Raw genomic sequence first — 20,074 nt, 5'->3', positions numbered from 1 at the left:
TCTGTGGTCTCCTGACCAAAGGACAGTACGGCCGTGTGAGTGCACTGGAAACTGCGAAGCTAGTCTGGGACTGGCTCTCCAAGGTCAACGAAGGCGTCCCAACTCATAGAGACTCAAGGATTCATGTTCTTCGCAACCTCTTCAACCGCTTCAAGAGAAACGACAATGAGAATGTCCAGCTCACATTTGATCGCCTCACTAATATCACAAATGAGCTTCACGCACTCGGCGCCACTGAGATCACCAAGCACAAAATTGTCAAGAAGGTCCTAAGATCACTTGACAGCTCATTTGACACCCTGGCCCTGATGATTCAAGAACTCCCTAACTTCAAGACTCTCGATCCGTATGATATACTTGAGAGTCTCAACACACATGATTTCCAGTTATCTGAGAAAAGTGATATCTATGGTCCCAACTATGGCCGATCTCGCGCTTTGAAGGGAAGGGTTGATTCCTCATCTGAAGAAGAATCTGACGGTAGTTCTGACGATGTTGAAGACATTGGAAAGGAGCTCGCTATGCTTGTGAAGAAGTTCCAGAAGTTTACCAAGAAAAAGTGCTTCAGAAAGTCTTCAATATCCAGCTCAAGAAATGATGAAGCTTCCTCTCGTGACTACAAGAACAGAACATGCCACAAGTGCAAGAAACCTGGTCACTACATCTCTGAGTGTCCTCAATGGGACAATGAGATGAAGAACAAGAAGAAGAAGAACAAAGAATATGATTTTGATGACAAGAAGAAGAAGAAGAAATCCTCAAAGTCTTCATCAAAATCTTCATCTAAGTCTTGATCACACAAGAAGAGCTCATCAAGCAAGGCTCGTGCGTTTGTTGGCAAGGTGATGGATTCAGAGGAGGAGTCTTCTTCTGAGGAGGCGGAGGTGGAGTCTGAGGAGGAGTCTGATTCAGGGGTGGCAAGCCTGGCTCTAGCTTCAGCATATGTCGCCAAGTCCATCTTCAACACTGAAGACAATGGTCTCGTCACCAACACTGATGGTGATGATGAGGATGACTCTGCTCCCACCTACTGCTTCATGGCACGTGGTGCCAAGGTAAACTCACGTGATTCTTACATTCAAAAATCAAGTGAAGATGACTCTGAATGTGAATCTAAACCTATCTACAAAACACTTGCTAAAATTGCAACAGAACAACAAAATGCTATGGAACATATTCAAAAGATGCTAGACAAAAGCGATGACCTGTTGGATGTGGAAATGACTCAAACTTAGTCCTTAATTGAATACATCAAAAGTCTTCACGTTAAGTATGAAGAACTTGAAAGTCATCATGAAACGCTCTCAACCACTCATGAAAAGCACTCCTATGATTATCTTCAAAGGAAGCAAGAGCTAGAGAACTTGAGATCGGCTCATGAAGATCTACAAAAGGAGAATGAGTCACTCCATGCTCAACAGATCAGTTCCACCTAGGAAGACTTTGATCCACCATGTTTAAAATGTCTTGAGCGTGATAATGCTGTCTCTGTTGCTGGATGTTCTACTGCTTCTACTGTTGCTATGTCTTCACCTGCTGATGTGGAAACTAACCCCTCTTCTAGGGATACCACTACTATTGCTGATGAGAATGCGAGGTTGAAGACATTGCTTGAAACTGGGATGTACAAAAGCCTCAAAGGCATCAGACACTATGCGATGTACTCAAGAAACAGATTCTGAACTGAAACCCTAGGAAACTGGGTGTTGTGTTTGAGAGGAAAATGAATGTTGATAGTTCATATTGGAAGCCTGAGCAGTACCCCAAAACCACATGTGTTGCTGGAAAGGAACCTTCAGTGGATCCATCTACCTTATCTGGCTTCACCTATGCTAACCTGATTATCATTGATGAATCCTTTGATGCAAACTATAAACTGTTTAAGAATCAGAATGGTGAAGTGTTTGCCAGGTATATTGGTACAAACTACAGGAATTGACCACCTTTGAAGAAGATCTGGGTGCCCAAAAGTTTTCTTGAGAAACATCCTATGAATGTCATCATGACACCACCAGGGAAGAAGACAAACCCCAGACCAAAGGCTTCATATGGTCCAAAGGCTTCATACAGACAAAGGACTCACCAGAGTCACCCCAACGCAAATGTTTTGCAGGGAAACCATACTCAGACTTATGCATATGAGTGTGTTTCGTCAAACCGCTATGTTCATAAGACCAAGAACTATTCTATTTATTCTTATGCGTATTATTCACCACCTGCAAGGCTATTTGCCAGGGCTCCAAAGCCGAAGTTCTCAGATGCTGCACTTAGACTCATTGCTTCTAAGCCACCCCTGAAGTTGTGGGTGGTTAAGAAAAATTAACTCTCTTTTGTAGGGAAAGGTCTCTCGCCGGAAATCAAAGGCGTCTGATGCTTATGCTCGGGACCTAAAACATATTGTGGGACACAAGATAAAATGTCCAAATGGTCTCATTATGTATTTTGTCCCAGGATTCCTTGACAAACATCCTATTTATCCTAACCAAGACCTGAACTTTCATAATCCGCTTGTTCGTCAAATGTTTATGCTTCACAATACCCTTGGTGAAGCCAATCCCCCAAATAGCACTGTAGGGTATGACACCAAAGGCTTCAGAATGGTTTATGGACAGTTGATGCACTGACCACATGACTGGTGGTCGAAGTCGTCTCATGGATTCAGCCCTACGTCCATCTAACAAGAGTCACATCACATTTGCTGACGCTGGTAAAAGCAAGGTATTGGGTCTAGGTAGAGTTGCAATCACAAAGGATCAAACATGGATAAAGTGTTGCATGTTGAATCCCTTGGTTTCTACTTAATGTCTGTCTCAATGCTTTGTAATCTGAACATGATTGTGATATTCGGAAAATATCGTTGCCTTGTTCTTATGGAATCTGGCAAGTCTCTAGTCTTTGAAGGGCATCAAAAATACAATCTGTACATGGTAGATTTCTCAGCAGGACCATAGTTGGCCGTATGTCTTCTAGCAATAACTTCAGAGTGCTGGCTCTGGCATCGGAGGCTAGGTCATGACGGCATGGGGAACTTGTACACTCTCGCGAAGAAGAAGCATGTTGTAGGTGAAGGAAATATGCCCTAGAGGCAATAATAAAGTTATTATTTATTTCCTTATATCATGATAAAAGTTTATTATTCATGCTAGAATTGTATTAACCGGAAACATAATACATGTGTGAATACATAGACAAACAGAGTGTCACTAGTATGCCTCTACTTGACTAGCTCGTTAATCAAAGATGGTTATGTTTCCTAACCATGGACAAAGAGTTGTCATTTGGTTAACAGGATCACATCATTAGTTGAATGATGTGATTGACATGACCCATTCCATTAGCTTAGCACCCGATCGTTTAGTATGTTGCTATTGCTTTCTTCATGACTTATACATGTCCCTATGACTATGAGATTATGCAACTCCCGTTTGCCAGAGGAACACTTTGTGTGCTACCAAACGTCACAACGTAACTGGGTGATTATAAAGGAGCTCTACAGGTGTCTCCGAAGGTACATGTTGGGTTGGCGTATTTCGAGATTAGGATTTGTCACTCCGATTGTCGGAGAGGTATCTCTGGGCCCTCTCGGTAATGCACATCACTTAAGCCTTGTAAGCATTGCAACTAATGAGTTAGTTGCGGGATGATGTATTACAGAACGAGTAAAGAGACTTGCCGGTAACAAGATTGAACTAGGTATTGAGATACCGACGATCGAATCTCGGGCAAGTAACATACCGATGTCAAAGGGAACGACGTATGTTGTTATGCCGTCTGACCGATAAAGATCTTCATAGAATATGTAGGAGCCAATATGAGCATCCAGGTTCCTCTATTGGTTATTGACCGGAGACGTGTCTCGGTCATGTCTACATTGTTCTCGAACCCGAAGGGTCCGCACGCTTAAGGTTTCGATGACAGTTATATTATGAGTTTATGAGTTTTGATGTACTGAAGTTAGTTCGGAGTCCTGGATGTGATCACGGACATGACGAGGAGTCTCCAAATGGTCGAGACATAAAGATTGATATATTGGACGGCTATATTCGGACACCGAAAGTGTTCCGGATGATTTCGGAGAAAACCGGAGAGCCGGAGGGTTACCGGAACCCCCCCGGGAGAAGTAATGGGCCATATGGGCCTTAGTGGAGAGAGAGAGGGGCAGACAAAGGTGGGTCACGTGCCTCCTCCCCCCTTGGTCCGAATTGGACTAGGAGAGGGGGGGGGGCGGCGCCCCCCTTTCCCTCTCCCTCCCCACTTCCTTCCCCCTCCTAGTAGGAGTCTTACTCCTACTAGGAGGAGGACTCCTCCTTGGTGCGCCAAAGAGGGCCGGACGGCCTCCTCCCCTTGATCCTTTATATACGGGGGTAGAGGGCACCCCTAGATACACAAGTTGATCCACGTGATCATATTCTTAGCCGTGTGCGGTGCCCCCTTCCACCATAGTCCTCAATAATATTGTAGCGGTGCTTAGGCGAAGCCCTGCGACGATAGTACATCAAGATCGTCACCACGCCGTCGTGCTGACGGAACTCTTCCCCGACACTTTGCTGGATCGGAGTCCGGGGATCTTCATCGAGCTGAACGTGTGCTAGAACTCGGAGGTGCCGTAGTTTCGGTGCTTGATCGGTCGGGCCGTGGAGACGTACGACTACATCAACCAAGTTAACGCTTCCGTTGTCGATCTACAAGGGTACGTAGATCACACTCTCCCCCTCTCGTTGCTATGCATCACCATGATCTTGCGTGTGCGTAGGAATTTTTTTGAAATTACTACATTCCCAACAGTGGCATCCGAGCCTAGGTTTTATGTGTTGATGTTATATGCACGAGTAGAACACAAGTGAGTTGTGGGCGATATAAGTCATACTGCTTACCAGCATGTCATACTTTGGTTCGGCGGTATTGTTGGCCGAAGCGGCCCGGACCGACATTACGCGTACGCTTACGCGAGACCGGTTCTCCCGACGTGCTTTGCACAAAGGTGGCTAGCGGGTGACAGTTTCTCCAACTTTAGTTGAACCGAGTGTGGCTACGCCCAGTCCTTGTGAAGGTTAAAACAGCACCAACTTGACAAACTATCGTTGTGGTTTTGATGCGTAGGTAAGATTGGTTCTTGCTTAAGCCCGTAGCAGCCACGTAAAACTTGCAACAACAAAGTAGAGGACATCTAACTTGTTTTTGCAGGGCATGTTGTGATGTGATATGGTCAAGACATGATGCTAAATTTTATTGTATGAGATGATCATGTTTTGTAACCGAGTTATCGGCAACTGGCAGGAGCCATATGGTTGTCGCTTTATTGTATGCAATGCAATCGCGCTGTAATGCTTTACTTTATCACTAAGCGGTAGCGATAGTCGTGGAAGCATAAGATTGTCGAGACGACAACGATGCTATGATGGAGATCAAGGTGTCGCGTAGGTGATGATGGTGATCATGACGGTGCTTCGAAGATGGAGATCACAAGCACAAGATGATGGTGGCCATATCATATCACTTATATTGATTGCATGTGATGTTTATCTTTTATGCATCTTATCTTGCTTTGATTGACGGTAGCATTATAAGATGATCTCTCACTAATTATCAAGAAGTGTTCTCCCTGAGTATGCACCATTGCGAAAGTTCTTCGTGCTGAGACACCACCTGATGATCGGGTGTGATAGGCTCTACGTTCAAATACAACGGGTGCAAAACAGTTGCACACGCAGAATACTCAGGTTATACTTGACGAGCCAAGCATATACATATATGGCCTCGGAACACGGAGACCGAAAGGTCGAGCATGAATCATATAGCAGATATGATCAACATAGCAATGTTCACCAATGAAACTACTCCATCTCACGTGATGATCGGACATGGTTTAGATGATTTGGATCACGTAATCACTTAGAGGATTAGAGGGATGTCTATCTAAGTGGGAGTTCTTTAAGTAATATGATTAACTGAACTTAAATTTATCATGAACTTAGTCCTGGTAGTATTTTGCAAATTATGTTGTAGATCAATAGCTCGCGTTGTTGCTTCCCTGTGTTTATTTTGATATGTTCCTAGAGAAAATTGTGTTGAAAGATGTTAGTAGCAATGATGCGGATTGGATCCGTGATCTGAGGTTTATCCTCATTGCTGCATAGAAGAATTATGTCCTTGATGCACCGCTAGGTGACGGACTATTGCAGGAGCAGATGCAGACGTTATGAATGTTTGGTTAGCTCAATATGATGACTACTTGATAGTTTAGTGCACCATGCTTAAAGGCTTAGAAACGGGACTTCAAAGACGTTTTGAACGTCATGGAGCATATGAGATGTTCCAGGAGTTGAAGTTAATATTTCAAGGAAATACCCGAGTTGAGAGATATGAAGTCTCCAACAAGTTCTATAGCTAAAAGATGGAGGAGAATCGCTCAACTAGTGAGCATGTGCCCAGATTGTCTGAGTACTACAATCGCTTGAATCAAGTGGGAGTTAATCTTCCAGATAAGATAGTGATTGACAGAATTCTCTAGTCACCATCACCAAGTTAGTAGAACTTCGTGATGAACTATGATATGCAAGGGATAACGGAAACGATTCCCAAGCTCTTCGTAATGCGGAAATTGACGAAGGTAGAAATCGAGAAAAACATCAAGTGTTGATGGTAGACAAGACCACTAGTTTCAAGAAAAGGGCAGAGGGAAGAAGGGGAACTTCAAGAAGAACAGCAAGCAAGTTGCTGCTCAAGTGAAGAAGCCCAAGTCTGGTCCTAAGCCTGAGACTAAGTGTTTCTACTGCAAAGGGACTGGTCACTGGAAGCGGAACTACCCCAAGTGATTGGCAGATAAGAAGGATGGCAAAGTGAACATAAGTATATTTGATATACATGTTATTGATGTGTACTTTACTAGTGTTTTAGCAACCCCTCAGTATTTGATACTAGTTCAGTTGCTAAGATTAGTAACTCAAAACGGGAGTTGCAGAATAAACAGAGACTAGTTAAGGGTGAAGTGACGATGTGTGTTGGAAGTGGTTCCAAGATTGATATGATCATCATCGCACACTCCCTATACTTTCGGGATTAGTGTTGAACCTGAATAAGTGTTATTTGGTGTTTGCGTTAAGCATGAATATGATTTGATCATGTTTATTGTAATACGGTTATTCATTTAAGTAAGAGAATAAATTGTTGTTCTGTTTACATGAATAAAACCTTATATGGTTACACACCCAATGAAAATAGTTCGTTGGATCTCGATCGTAGTGATACACATAATCATAATATTGAAACCAAAAGATGCAAAGTTAATAATGATAGTGCAACTTATTTGTAGCACTGCCGTTTAGGTCATATTGGTGTAAAGCGCATGAAAGAAACTCCATGCTGATGGGATTTTGGAATCACTTGATTATGAATCACTTGATGCTTGCGAACCATGCCTCATGGGCAAGATGACTAAGACTCCGTTCTCCGGAGCGAGCAACTGACTTATTGGAAATAATACATACTGATGTATGCGGTCCGATGAGTGTTAAGGCTCACGGCAAGTATCGTTATTTTCTGAACTTCACAGATGATTTGAGCAGATATGGGTATATCTACTTGATGAAACATAAGTCTGAAACATTTGAAAAGTTCAAAGAATTTCAGAGTGAAGTGGAAAATCATCGTGACAAGAAATTAAAGTTTCTACGATCTGATCGCGGAGACAAATATTTGAGTTACGAGTTTGGTCTTCAATTAAAACAATGTGGAATAGTTTCACAAACTCATGCCACATGGAACACCACAGCATAATGGTGTGTCCGAACGTCATAACCGTACTTTATTGGATATAGTGCAATCTATGATGTCTCTTACCGATCTACCACTATCGTTTTGGGGTTATGCATTAGAGACAGCTGCATTCACGTTAAAAGGGCACCATCTAAATCTATTGAGACGACACCGTATGAACTGTGGTTTGGCAAGAAACCAAAGTTGTCGTTTCTTAAAGTTTGGGGTTGCAATGCTTATGTGAAAAAGTTTCATCCTGATAAGCTCAAACCCAAATCAGAAAAGTGTGTCTTCATAGGATACCCAAAAAGTTACTGTTGGGTACACCTTCTATCACAGATCCAAAGGCAAGACATTCGTTGCTAAGAATGGATCCTTTCTAGAGAAGGAGGTTCTCTCGAAAGAAGTGAGTGGGAGGAAAGTAGAACTTGATAAGGTAATTGTACCTTCTCCCTTATTGGAAAGTAGTTCATCACAGAAATCTGTTCCTGTGACTACTACACCAATTAGTGAGGAAGCTAATGATGATGATCATGTAACTTCAGATCAAGTTACTACCGAATCTCGTAGGTAAACCAGAGTGAGATCCGCACCAGAGTGGTACGGTAATCCTGTTCTGGAGGTCATGCACCAGAATGGCTTGAGGCCATGAAATCTGAGATGGGATCCATGTATGAGAACAAAGTATGGACTTTGGTTGACTTGCCCGATGATCGGCAAGCAATTGAGAATAAACGGATCTTCAAGAGGAAGACGGACGCTGATAGTAGTGTTACTATCTACAAAGCTAGAATTGTCGCAAAAGGTTTTCGACAAGTTCAAGGTGTTGACTACAATGAGAGTTTCTCACTCGTATCTATGCTTAAGTCTGTCCGAATCATGTTAGCAATTGCCGCATTTTATGAAATTTGGCAAATGGATAAACAAAACTGCATTCCTTAATAGATTTATTAAAGAAGAGTTGTATATGATACAACCAGAAGGTTTTGTCAATCCTAAAGGTGCTAACAAAATATGCAAGCTCCAGCGATCCATCTATGGACTGGTGCAAGCATCTCGGAGTTGGAATATACGCTTTGATAAGTTGATCAAAGCATATAGTTTTATACAGACTTGCGATGAAGCCTGTATTTACAAGAAAGTGAGTGGGAGCACTACAACATTTCTGATAAGTATATGTGAATGACATATTGTTGATCGGAAATAATGTAGAATTATTCTGCAAAGCATAAAGGAGTGTTTGAAAGGAATTTTCCAAAGAAAGACCTCGGTGAATCTGCTGACATATTGAACATCAAGATCTATAGAGATAGATCAAGACGCTTGATAAGTTTTTTTCAGTAAGTACATACCTTGACAAGATTTTGAAGTAGTTCAAAATAGAACAGTCAAAGAAAGAGTTCTTGTCTGTGTTACAAGGTGTTAAATTGAGTAAGACTCAAAGCCCGACCACGGTAGAAGATAGAAAGAGAATGAAAGTCATTCCCTATGCCTCAGCCATAGGTTCTATAAAGTATGCCATGCTGTGTACCAGATCTATTGTATACCCTACACTGATTTTGGCAAGGGAGTACAATAGTGATCTAGGAGTAGATCACTGGACAGCGGTCAAAATTATCCTTAGTGGAATAAGGATATGTTTCTCGATTATGGAGGTGACAAAAGGTTCGTCGTAAAGAGTTACATCAATGCAAGTTTTGACACTGATCTAGATAACTTTAAGTCTCAATCTGGATACATATTGAAAGTGGGAGCAATTAGCTAGAGTAGCTCCGTGCAGAGCATTGTTGACATAGATATTTGCAAAATACATACAGATCTGAATATGGCAGACCCGTTGACTAAAATTCTCTCACAAGCAAAACATGATCACACCTTAGTACTCTTTGGGTGTTAATCACATAGCGATGTGAACTAGATTACTGAATCTAGTAAACCCTTTGGGTGTTGGTCACATGGCGATGTGAACTATGGGTGTTAATCACATGATGATGTGAACTATCGATGTTAATCACATGGTGATGTGATCTAGATTACTGACTCTAGTGCAAGTGGGAGACTGAAGGAAATATGCCCTGGAGGCAATAATAAAGTTATTATTTATTTCCTTATATCATGATAAAAGTTTATTATTCATGCTAGAATTGTATTAACCGGAAACATAATACATGTGTGAATACATAGACAAACAGAGTGTCACTAGTATGCCTCTACTTGACTAGCTCGTTAATCAAAGATGGTTATGTTTCCTAACCATGGACAAAGAGTTGTCATTTGATTAACGGGATCACATCATTAGTTGAATGATCTGATTGACATGACCCATTCCATTAGCTTAGGACCCAATTGTTTAGTATGTTGCTATTGCTTTCTTCATGACTTATACATGTTCCTATGACTATGAGATTATGCAACTCCCGTTTGCCAGAGGAACACTTTGTGTGCTACCAAACGTCGCAACGTAACTGGGTGATTATAAAGGAGCTCTACAGGTGTCTCCAAAGGTACATGTTGGGTTGGCGTATTTCGAGATTAGGATTTGTCACTTCGATTGTCGGAGAGGTATCTCTGGGCCCTCTCGGTAATGCACATCACTTAAGCCTTCCAAGTGTTGCAACTAATGAGTTAGTTGCGGGATGATGTATTACAGAACGAGTAAAGAGACTTGCCGGTAACGAGATTGAACTAGGTATTGAGATACCGACGATCGAATCTCGGGCAAGTAACATACCGATGACAAAGGGAATGACGTATGTTGTTATGCCGTCTGACCGATAAAGATCTTCGTAGAATATGTAGGAGCCAATATGAGCATCCAGGTTCCGCTATTGGTTATTAATCGGAGACGTGTCTCGGTCATGTCTACATTGTTCTCGATCCCGAAGGGTCCGCACGCTTAAGGTTTTGATGACAGTTATATTATGAGTTTATGAGTTTTGATGTACCGAAGTTAGTTCGGAGTCTCGGATGTGATCACGGACATGACGAGGAGTCTCGAAATGGTCGAGACATAAAGATTGATATATTGGACGGCTATATTCGGACACCGGAAGTGTTCCGGGTGATTTCGGAGAAAACCGGAGAGCCGGAGGGTTACTGGAACCCCCCCGGGAGAAGTAATGGGCCATATGGGCCTTAGTGGAGAGAGAGAGGGGCAGCCAAAGGTGGGCCGCGCGCCTCCTCCCCCCTTGGTCCGAATTGGACTAGGAGAGGGGGGGCGGCGCCCCCCTTTCCCTCTCCCTCCCCACTTCCTTCCCCCTCCTAGTAGGAGTCCTACTCCTACTAGGAGGAGGACTCCTCCTTGGGGCGCCATAGAGGGCCGGACGGCCTCCTCCCCTTGATCCTTTATATACGGGGGTAGAGGGCAACCCTAGATACACAAGTTGATCCACGTGATCATATTCTTAGCCGTGTGTGGTGCCCCCTTCCACCATAGTCCTCGATAATATTGTAGCGGTGCTTAGGCGAAGCCCTGCGATGGTAGTACATCAAGATCGTCACCACGCCGTCGTGCTGACGGAACTCTTCCCCGACACTTTGCTGGATCAGAGTCCGGCGATCGTCATCGAGCTGAATGTGTGCTAGAACTCGGAGGTGCCGTAGTTTCGGTGCTTGATCGGTTGGGCCGTGGAGACGTACGACTACATCAACCAAGTTAACGCTTCCGTTGTCGATCTACAAGGGTACGTAGATCACACTCTCCCCCTCTCGTTGCTATGCATCACCATGATCTTGCGTGTGCGTAGGAATTTTTTTGAAATTACTACATTCCCAACAATACAAATCGAGGGCGTCAAGTTCAATAAGGATCATCTATGTGGTGCCTGCAAAGCTGGTAAGATGACTAGGGCCAAGCATCCCTCGAAGTCAATCATGACGACATCTCGTCCCTTCGAGCTACTTCACATGGACTTATTTGGCCATACTCACTACTCTACCCTTACTACCACTGCTTGCCTCTATGGCTTCGTCATTGTTAATGACTACTCAAGATATACGTGGGTGCCAATAATCCTCTATAAGAATGAAGTGCAGGATGTCTTCAGACGGTTCGCCAATTGTGCCATGACCAACTATGGCATCAAGATCAAGCACGTCATAAGTGACAATGGCCCAAAATTCAAGAACGTCGGCCTCGACACTTATCTCGATACATTGGGCATCACTCATGAGTTCTCAACTGCATACACAGTTCAGTAGAATGGCATCGTGGAGCGCAAGAACAGAACCCTCATTAGCTGGCGTGGATGATGCTTGATGAGTACAAGACACCAAGGAAGTTCTGGCCTGAAGCCATTGATACTGCGTGCCACGTCATCAACCGTGTTTATCTCCACAAGCTTCTAAAGAATACATCATATGAACTACTAACTGGTAAGAAGCCAACCATCATCTACTTCATAGTATTTGGTGCTAGGTCCTGGATTAAGGATCTGAATCACACTTCAAAATTTGCATCGAAAACACATGAAGGTATTATGCTTGGCTACGGAAAGGATTCGCACTCCTATAGAGTCCTCAACCTCTTTCACAATAAAGTGGTTGAAACTGTGGATGTGCGGTTCAATGAGACTAACGGCTCGCAAAGAGAGCACCTGCCAAATGTGCTAGATGAAGTATCACCAAGTGAATCCATCAAGCTTATAGGTACTGGAGAAATCATACCTTCAGAGGCTCAGGCTGAAGAAGAAATCATCATTTCTGCACCTAATCAACCCGAAGACACTACTCAGCCTAAAGTCAATGCCGATGATGAAGACCATGATCAACAAGAGAAAAGTCTTCATCCAATTCATCCTTGTGCTGCAAATGAAGTGTAGATTGAGAACTATTCGATAGAATCAATGCACCTGGTCCACTCACTCGTTCAAGAGCAACACAACTAGCAAATTTCTTGGGGCACTTTAAATTTGTCTCTATATCAGAACCCAAGAAAGTTGCTGAAGCCTTCATGGAACCTGAATGGATTCAAGCGATGCAAGAAGAGCTTCAAAAGTTTGAGCTGAATAATGTGTTGGAACTGGTTAAGCGTTCTGATCCTCGCAAGCATAACATTATTTGCACCAAATGGATCTATCGCAACAAACAAGACGAGTGTCGGTGTCAAAACCGGCGGATCTCGGGTAGGGGGTCCCGAACTGTGCGTCTAAGGCGGATGGTAACAGGAGGCAAGGGACACAATGTTTTACCCAGGTTCGGGCCCTCTTGATGGAGGTAAAACCCTACGTCCTGCTTGATTATTCTTGATAATATGAGTAGTACAAGAGTTGATCTACCACGAGATCAGAGAGGCTAAACCCTAGAAGCTAGCCTATGGTATGATTGTATGTTGTCCTATGGACTAAAACCCTTCGGTTTATATAGACACCGAAGGGGCCTAGGGTTACACAGATTCGGTTACAAGGAAGGAGATCTACATATTCATGTTGCCAAGCTTGCCTTCCACGCCAAGGAGAGTCCCAACCCGACACGGGATGAAGTCTTCAATCTTGTATCTTCATAGTCCAATAGTCCGGCCAAAGGATATAATCTTGCTGTACGGATACCCCCTAATCCAGGACTCCCTCAGTAGCCCCTGAACCAGGCTTCAATGACGATAAGTCCGGCGTGCAGATTGTCTTCGGCATTGCAAGGCGGGTTCCTCCTTCGAATACTTCATAGAAGATTTTAAACATGAGGATCGTGTTTGGCTCTGCAAAATAAGTTCCACATACCACCGTAGAGGGAATAATATTTACACAAATCTAATCTACTGACGTACCCCATAGTGTGACATCACACCACAGCCAGGTCTTTATTCGAATCGTTTTTCATAACCTATCTCAGCGTGTTTCATGAGGCGGTTTCCTAGGCACGTCTTGTCAAAGCAGAGATCGTGTCCCCTTATTATGGGGTTCCCATCAATACGGATGTGGGTAACCCAACCGCGCCTATTAGTAGGACTCCTAAATCTTAGGCAAGTCCCAAATGGCCACGAGGATGACGCTTGATATTCACCCTCTTTATAAAGGGGACAAGGCCTTTTCCTCTCGATGTTAATCGAATCGGCCTCGCGCATCGAGTTCCAACACCCAAAGCTCAGGTTTAGGCACTTCGGACCTTCAACTATGTCCGGATCCAACCTTCAAGGTCGGTGGATGCCTTCCTCAGTCACAGAGGAGGACATCAAGAAGTCAAGAGAGGCCAGATATCTGACCGCTGAAATTTCGCATCGGCTGCCTGCCCGAGAGCAGGTCGTCCCTACTCCCGAACCGAACGAGAGCGTCGTGTCCATCTCCCACTTCCTCTGAGGACTAGGCCTCGCTCTGGATCCCTTTGTTAGGGGTCTTATGTTCTATTACGGGCTAGATTTTCACGATCTGGCCCCGGATTCCCTTCTTCACATCTCGACATTTATTGTCGTATGCGAGGCCTTCCTCCGCATTACCCCTCACTTCGGCCTGTGGCTCAAGACCTTCGATGTGAAGCCGAAGATGATTGAGGGGCAGCATGCAGCGTGCGGAGGCGCTTCAATAAGCAAGATTGCTGACGCTCCCTGGCCTGAGGGTTACTTCCTAGAGGTGTCCGGATTGTGGCAGCGGGAGTGGTTCTACATCACAGCTTCCCGATGTGCCAAGTGGGTAGCTTCCCCCGCCTTCCGCTCAGGCCCCCCACCACAACTGATGTCATGGATCAGCAGGGGGCTGAGCTGGGGTCCAGCCAAGGACATGCCAATACTGCAAAGCCGCATCCGAGATCTCTTCGAGAGAGATATCAGTCTGGTTATGGTAGTGCAAGTTATGCTAGTCCGTCAAGTCCAGCCTTGCAAACGCCGGCCCCTTCGCATGTGGGAATTCAACCCGGAAGGACCGCGAGCTATCCAACATTTCCTCGGCATGACGCATGAAGAGATGTACAAATTGTTCTTCGGACCACAAATTATGTGTCCGGACATCACTGAGCATGCAGGTCTGAGCTGCAATCGCCCGGATACCCAAGTGAGTAGCCCTGCATCCGAACACATTGTCCATTTTATTCATAGCAACATTGCCCTAAAAAAGAAAAACCGCTCTTGGTCCAGGATTGGATAGCGAAGGCAAAGTTGATCAGGTGTCCGGCCCCCCTCCCTGAGACCTCACCAAATCCCGTGCTAACCAGGATGCTGGAGATCGCGCCTTATCAAGCGCCCTTGGGAAAAGATAAAGGGGGGGGGGAACGAGGAGGTTAGCGCCTCCACGAAGGAGGTTAGCTGGGGAGGAGGGACTGAAACTTCCTCTCCCCAGGGAAGGAAGAGGACCGCCTCCGAGGACCCGGAGATAATGGTCTCCAAACGGGGGAAGAAATCTTCGTCGGAGGGTCCTGCCTCTGGGGCTACCCTGGCCGTACTATGTCCTCAAGGGGACCAACCCTCCACGGAGCTGTAAGTAAAAGGGTACTTAATAATGAAAATATCTCGCTTTACTTCTGAGGAAAACAACCAAAGCATTTATCTTGCAGTTCGGATCTTAGCCCTGCTCAGCATAGCTCGTCTTTAGGGGATCTTCTTCCAGAGATGATGGAGAGCGAAATGCCTCCCCCTGCCACACCGCCTCACGAGGCGGGCGACCCCGAGGTGTCATCGCGGAGGGTTTCTCCTGATCCGGCAAGGCCAGAAGGTAATCCTATGGCCACCCAAAGTCCTCAGTATCCGGCTCTTGAAGAGAGCAATCAAAAGAGTCCGGCACCATCTGGTGTGCGGTCGGACGTACTAAGGGATCTCCTAGAGCAAGCGGCTATCTCAGAAGAGCACCACACGTTGATGGCAACGGTGATTGAAAGGATTTCATCCGCCGAAAGCGGGTTGCATGAAGCCTTTGTGAGTCTATTGACGGGTTTTGAGGTACGTGAAATGATGTACATTTTTGACAGTACCGCACATTTTTTGATGTGCCTTGTGTAGATAGTAGCCCCTGAGACTCTGGTTGTCGTCGAAAACAGCGGCAAACAGAGGATCATAGTCCCAGGTAATAACCAGACCGCCTTTATGTGGGTTGAAGCTCCGGTGGCTAGCTAGACTGATTGGTTTGCCAAACTAAGGAGGCAGCTAGATGCGGCAGATGCCGACATCGGGCTTGTCAACAAGCGGCTTGACGAGGCACAAGGTCAGTGATTTTTCTAGTGATCGTCACATAGTAAGAGCAACATGATGCCAGTATCTTTAATATGTTGTGACTACAGATGGAGCTGCCGCCGTGGAGACCCTTCGGGCGGAACTTGCCCAAGCCAAGGAGCACGCAAGGAGCAGCAATGCGACCGCTTTAAAGGCGACCGAGGATTAAAGAGCCGAACAGGCCGCACATTGTGAGAGCAAAGAAAAATTTGCCAAGATGGACGTGGAGTTAAAAGATGCTGCTGACCGTTACCGGCTTCTTGAAGACGAAAACCGGGCGAAGGCGACAGACCTGGAGAAGGCCCGGGTGGCTGCCAAGGAAGCCCGCTCCAAAATTAGAGCGACGAAGGAGGAGCTGAATCAAACTGCGGATATCGTTTCTGGGAAGCCCTTCTTGTTATGGACTAAGTTCGGAGATCCAAAATATGCTCCTCTAGACCGGCTATGGAGTTCTGCGGACGAGTACATGGATTTGGCTGCAAGTGCTGCTGATGCAGCCAAGTACTTAAAGGATCAGAAGGGTCCTAAAGTGGAGAAGCTGTTCTGGTCACAATTTCACGCTCCAGTCTGTCCGCTGTTGCTGAATGAGCGATTGACCGGTTGGGCCGAGCTCCATAGATTATCCGGACTTGCCATGAGGTCCGTAGTGGATCATCTATGGCCAGGAGGGCCAAGGCCGAATAGCTACTTTAGCTTGGTGCAACAATTCCTTGGTGCCGTGCCACACATCGATGCTGTAAAGAGGTCGGCGTGCATAGAGGGCTCGCGGATGGCCCTTGCCCGTGTCAAAACATACCGGGCGGAGATGGATGCCGACACTGTTGCAGCACAGGGTTCGACCATAGTCCAAGTGGTTGCCGAGCACTACTTTGAAGAAGTTCTTGAAGGCGCTCGTTTGATAGAGGCTCAGTGCTCGAAGAATATTATGTTTAAGTGACATGTATTCCCATTGTAAGAACAATGTTTTATTGCATTTATCAAGGCTGTATTTATACCTTTGCCCAAAAGTGCTATGATGCCTCATGTGCGACCATTTATGTATATATGTATATAACCTGAAAGATGACAGTCGTCGGCTTCAGCCCCCATGCATATAATGCGTAGGTGTTCGCAGAATACGCATGTTCACACTTGATCCAACGTCTTGGTCCATTAACACTACTAGGGAAAACCCTATACACAGAATCTTAGCAGCTGCGTGGCTCAAAAAGCAGCGCTGCTGCTAATTAGCAGGAGCGCGGGTGTGGAAAACCCGCTACTGACAAGTGCTTAGCAGTAGCGTGCTTGGCGTAACCCGCGCTGCTACAAATATCGACCCACAGTGCCCACCCAACTCCATTTAGCAGCAGCGCGGTGCCGCGAGCCGCGCTGCTGCTATAGCTATAGCAGTAGCGCGGTTTTTCTGAGGTCGCTGCTGCTAATTTTCAAATCGGGCACACTTTTTGTCCCGGTTAGCAGTAGCGCTTGTACCGAAAGCTTGCTGCTGCTACTTTCTTAGCAGCAGCGCGTTTTACGTATGATGCTACTGCTAATCCACACCCACCACCTTTTCCCCACCCATCCTCCCCCTCCTCTCCCTTTCCCCTACCTCTCCCACTCTCACTCTTCTTCTTCGTCAATACTTCTTCCCCATTACTCTCCCTCTTCTACCTACCTTTCTCTCTCTTCATTACTCCTACCTAACTACACCACCTCCATTAATGCATCTCCTTTCTCTGTTTCCTTCCCCCTCCACTAGTTGAAGTTGTCTCCTCCCAAATTAGGTAGCTAGGTAGACGTAGCATTTAGTTAAGTGACCTATTTGCCGCCTATCTAGATCTATATTTGTTAAGAAGAGCTTTGTGCACTTTTGATCTCCCTACATCATCATCTCCATCGTGTGCTCGATCTCGAGATATAGGTGATTAAAATTTCATGCTTTTGCAAAATGGAAATATGTTTATGTGTGTGTGATATGTTTATGGAAATTGTGTCTGTGGCATGAGTTGATGCCAAAGCGTGCTTTTGAGTTGCGTATGTTTTGCCGAAATGTCGATTTATTTCCGTTTTGGCGAATTCCAGGCAAACTCTAGATCTCTATATGTCCTATTTTTAAGGAAGGTCATGCCGAATTTTTGTATGACTTTGATGCATGCACGCATTTTTATAATCAATTTTTTTATTATTACCGTGCAGAGTTGACGATGGTTAGTGGAACAATGGTGGACAGGTGGTTGCGGTCGGCGGTGCAGGACATGAAAGAAAATAATCGGACAGAGGTTTTATGTCTGTGTCGAAAATGCAAAGGAATAGTTTGGCTCGACCCCCATGACGATGGCCATGTCGAAGCACACCTGCTCATGACTGGTTTCATGGATGGCTATACTCGGTGGATAATTGAAGATGAGGATGACGATGTTGAGGATGCCGACGGGGCAGGCAATGTTGACACGGGGCAAGACGAAGAGATGATCGATAATGGCGGCGGGGAAGAGGCCGGACATGGCGGCGGAGAAGGGGCCGGACATGGCGGCAGAGAAGGGGCCGGACATGGCGGCGGGGAGAACGGCATGGACTCCACGTAGCAGAGTTCGTCGGTACTAAGTTCAATCGTGCGGGACCCTCATGTTCAAGCATTGCTTTGCAAGGAGATGAGTATTGAGAGAGATGCTTCTAGAGAGGAGGCTAAGCTGGAGCAACTGGTGGTAGACTCGAACACTCCATTGTATGATGGTTGCAATCCTGAGGTGATCCGCTTGAGTTTCACGCTCCAACTCCTGAAGACGAAGGCTAAAAACAAATGGACGAACACTAGCCTCGATGAGCATCTCAAGTACCTAAAGGATATTCTTCCCATGGGTAATCTATGTCCTAGTAGTGTTGATGAGGCCAAGAAGATCGTGTGCCTTCTTGATCTGCCACATATTCAATACCATGCATGCATCAACGATTGCATAATTTATCGGAAGGAGCACGGGGAAAAACAAGCTGTCCGGTGTGCAATGCTTCTCGATACAAGAAGGCCGGGAAGAAATGTCCCCAAAAAGTGGTATGGTACTTACCGATCACTCCCCGTCTCTAGAGGTATTCTGTAGATCCCAAGGAAGCAAAGCTAATGCGCTGGCACGCGGAAAGGAAGAAGCCCAACGATGGAGATGATCCAAAACTGAGACACGTCAAGGTTGGAAGCCAGTGGAGAGCGTTGAACAACTTCTATCGGTATTTTAAATGTGATGTAAGGAACATCGTGCTCGGCGCGTGTACCGATGGCATGAATCCGTTTGGCAACCAGAACACCAACCATAGCACATGGCCCGTGTTTGTATGGATGTACAACCTCCCCCCTGATTGTGCATGAAATCAAAGTACATTCACATGAGCATGCTTATTCAAGGACGGAAACAACCAGGAAATAATATTAATTTGTATCTGGGGCTACTTCAAGAGGAGTTAGACACGTTATGGAAAACACCGGCCAAGACATGGGACGCCAGCAAAGGCGAGTATTTCAACATGAGAGCCGCGCTGATCACGACAGTGCAGGACTATCTCGGTTACGAATATGTGGCAGGCCAGGTGTGCCATGGATATTGCGGATGCACGCGGTGCATGGATGATACGACGTCTCATCAGCTAACATCAAGGAAAGATGGCGGGTCTGGGAAAATCGTGTACATGGGGCATCGAAGATGGCTCGAACAGGACGAGCCGTTGAGAAACTGTGGAGATCTCTTCAATAGTCACGTTGAGCATCGAGGACCTCCACGTAAGCGTAGCAGTGCCGAAATAGATGAGCTGTTGAAAAACTGGAAGGAGTGCCCCGCGCCGGGAAAGACGATGAGAAAGGCGCCGGAGCCGCTGCTTAAGGTATGGGAGATGAGTTCTGTGTTCTGGGACTTGGAGTACTGGCACAAACTCAATACACCTCATTGCCTTGATCAAATGCATATCTGTAAGAATGTCCTTGAGAGCTTGCTCGCAACACTGATGAACATGCCGGATAAGACCAAGGATGGGCCGAAGGCAAGAAAAGACTTGCAAGATTTGAAAATCAGGGAAGATCTGCACATGCCACCCCGTAAAATGTCAGACGAGACAGAGACGAAGACAGAGGCATGGGAGAAGAAGGGCAAGAAAATAAAGAAAGAGGATTATTGCCCCCCTTCTTGCTTCACCATAAGTCAGGCTGAGATCGATCAATTCTTTAAGTGC

This window comes from Triticum aestivum, chromosome 5A (assembly GCF_018294505.1).
Source record: "Triticum aestivum cultivar Chinese Spring chromosome 5A, IWGSC CS RefSeq v2.1, whole genome shotgun sequence".
NCBI classification, from domain to species: domain Eukaryota; kingdom Viridiplantae; phylum Streptophyta; class Magnoliopsida; order Poales; family Poaceae; genus Triticum; species Triticum aestivum.
Note: the sequence above shows the minus strand (reverse complement) of the source record.